We start from the raw sequence: 3,523 nt of genomic DNA, 5'->3' as shown, positions 1-3,523 counted from the left end.
TTCTCACTTCTGAAGCACTTGAGTGGGGTACAATAGGTTGGTGAGGATGCTCTCTGGATCGCCCAGCATTCGCACACAGGACCGGTTCTTTTCCGCTTATGTTTGCCTTTTCTCACTCTTCCCTCAACCTCCAGACAGCCCGCAGCTCTTGTATTCTCTCCCTTTTCTTTGCTTCAGTACCCAGCCTTTCTTGGCTGCTTTTTCTTCGTCTCTTCCCTCCTTCCTTTCCCTCCTCTGCCTCTTCCCACCTGCTGTTTCCTTCAGTCTCCATCGTCTGGTCTCAACCTTCTTTGATTACCTTACACCTATTTTCCCCTCTGCTTCCCGCTTGGAGTACTGTTCACCAGGCTTTCCCCCTTTGCTCTCTCCACTCACTGGGATCTTTCTCTCCCCTTAATTCCAGCTCACCGACTGTAGAATCATTCTCACTTCCCCATGCACTCCAGCCAGTCCTGGGACTACTCAAAAGAATGCACATCCCCAGTCTGCTCCAAGTTAGAGAAGTTTCTTCCCCACTGGGATATGTGACAGATGGGGATTCTTTAGCGATACAGGACATCCTCTTCTTGCTGAGCAAGAAGTAGTAAAAATCACCCTGCTTGCTTTAAAAATAAAACAAATAACCATGTTTGTTTGAAAATGATCAGCACGCAGAAAACACCCAGACTGACTGGAGCTCTATGCTGGTTTGAATAAAAATGGTCCTCACGGGTCTATAGGGAGTGGCGAATTAAGGAGGTGTGGCCTTATTGGAGGTGTCACTGGGGAGGGGGGGGTGGACTTCTAGGCCAGGCCCAGTGGCTCACTCTCCCTTCCTGCTGCCTGTGGATCTAGAACTCTTGACTATCTTTCCAGCACTATGTCTGCCTACAAGCCACCAGGCTTCTCACCATGATGATAATGGACTAAACCTCTGGACTGTAAGTCAGCCCCAACTAAATGATTTCCTTTTTAAGAGTTGCAGTGATCGTGGTGTTTCTTCACAGCAATAAAATTCTAAGATAAGCACTCTGCGTGGAATAACCAAGCATCGATATCTCAGCAGTTCCCTGCAGTGTGAACACTGGCCTACTGTATGTTCATCACTAACTTCTCAGTTCCTACCGGGCCCTTAAAGATGCATAAATCTAGATTTCTAGGAGAAAGCCCAACCTTCAAAATTGCACTTTCTCCCTGCTAGAAAACTCCACTTAGATGCCTTTCAAAGAAAGACTTCAAATTTCACCCATTTATCTTCTCCTCCATTCTACCCAAATTTCTCTCTGGATGTGGGCTGTTACCTCTTCTCTACCTTCAGGAGCCATAGCCGCCTTAGGAGGCTGGTTTGTTGAGTCAGGGAGCCATGGATGTCATGGTGACATAATCAGAACATTGGTGTTGTTTTCCAAATCAACTTAATGAAATAACTGAAAGAATGAAAAGTCTCCATCTCAGTTTCATCCTCTCCCTTTATAAAACTTTTCCAAATGTGAGTGTTCGTTGTCCTTTTTATCCCCACACCTACAGCAACTTTTTGCCAATAAATAACCCACACTTAAAGTCAATTGCATCATAAAACCATTAGCCTGTGTGTCTGTGGGTTGGCAGAGAGTGGCTGATCCAGGCTGAGCTTAGCTGATGCTGCCTTTGAGATACATTCCTCTGTGGAAACCTCAGAGCACAGCTTCAGGAAGCACTTTGATCAGGAAGTAGCCTTAGCCCAGGCCCTCTCCTGCGATGAGTGTGCTAGACCCACCGTTCTAAGTAATGCCAATAAAATACAATCACAAAAAAAACAAAACAAAACATAAGACCTGTTGAGGCACAGGTCAAGACCCAACATTCTCTTGCTTCCTCATCATTCTATTGGCCAAATCAAATCACATGGCTGATTCATTTCCACTATAGGAGCACAAGATTTATTACAAAGTTACACAGCAAAGGGCAAAGAGATATAAGAAGAGACTTGAATCCAAAAAAGCAACATGCATTAGATACACAAAAGAAGGGATAAAATTGCCAATGTCAAGCTCGATCGGTTCTCATAAAGGAAATGTGTTCTTAGAACCTGTACCTAGGTCAAGAGACAAATCCTCATTCGAGGGGCTGCCCTCCCACCTCCCTCCACCCTCTCACAGAATAAACCACTACCAGATTCATTTCAAATACCACAAATTAGCCTTTTCTGCTTCTGAACTTCATTTAAATGGGATCAGACAGTATTTGCTTTCGTGTGTGTTTTAATGGCACTTGGAATTTATTTTTCTCAGTGATTGTAAGACACAGAGACACAGAAATGATGGTCATGAGAGGAAAAGTTGACATTCTTAAGTCCTTAGAAACAGGAGACACAGCATGCCATACAAGACTCCCCAAGAAACAGCAGGGCCCAACAGGAGGCATCAAGACTAAACAGATGAGGCAGAATAAGGAAGACTATTTTATGTCTAGTAGATCAGGAATACAGAGGCAGATCCTGGCTGGCTGTTTCTTGACCCTGGGATACTTAAAACTGGCATATAGTAGCCCAAACATGAAAGCCCAAAAAAGGACTTTCGGTTTGCCCATGAAGGGTATATTATAGCCATTTAAAATTACAGAGAATTATCTTTCTCTGGGAAGGGTAATCCCTGCCTTGTCATCAAGGCATGGTTAGTGTATTTGGGGTGTGTGTGTGTGTGTGTGTGTGTGTGTGTGTGTGTTCCACATTGTTGCAAATAGTTCCAAATTGTTTATTCTCGATGTGCAGCATTCCCTTAAAAGAGTACATTCATTACAAGTGACAAAAAAATCAGCCTAAGAAAGAAAATGATAATTTAATCTCACAATCTAAAGTATAGTCCATTATGTCAGGGTATGAAGTGGCTGGTCACATTGCATGGCAGTTAGGAAACACAAATGAACAATGGTACTTGGCTTTCCTTCTCTTTTCTTCCCTTTATATTCAGTCCAGGATCCAAGCCTTAGGATGCTGTTGGCTACATTCAGGATCGATCTTTTTTCGAGACAGGGTTTCTCCGTAGCTTTTTTGTTTTTTTTTTTTTTTTTTTGGTTCCTGTCCTGGAACTAGCTTTTGTAGACCAGGCTGGCCTCGAACTCACGGAGATCCGCCTGCCTCTGCCTCCTGAGTGCTGGGATTAAAGGCGTGCGCCACCACCGCCCAGCTTTGGATCTTCCTTTCTTAACTAAACCCCTCTGAAACACCCTCATAAGTTTGCGCAGGGGTGCATCATCTAGATGGTTCTAAAAGTAGTCGCATTAACAGTGAAAACTAACCTAAAGTTTACCCTTGCTCAACTTGACACAAGCATCACTAAATCATAAAATTCCATATCTCATCCTCAACAGCTCATGGCAGTGTAAGAACACAAATTTTATGTTTTTAAAACAACTGAAAATTGCACTCTTCCACACCCCTCTGTAGTAGGAGCTACGGGCTGTGTTCTGCCGCCCGGCTCCTGGCCACTGGCTAGCTTATATAACAACACACAAATTGTATTCATATAAACACTGCTTGTCCCATTTCTATTCATGTGTGTAGCAC

The sequence above is a fragment of the Microtus ochrogaster genome, unplaced genomic scaffold, assembly GCF_000317375.1.
Source record: "Microtus ochrogaster isolate Prairie Vole_2 unplaced genomic scaffold, MicOch1.0 UNK26, whole genome shotgun sequence".
Taxonomy (NCBI): domain Eukaryota; kingdom Metazoa; phylum Chordata; class Mammalia; order Rodentia; family Cricetidae; genus Microtus; species Microtus ochrogaster.
Note: the sequence above shows the minus strand (reverse complement) of the source record.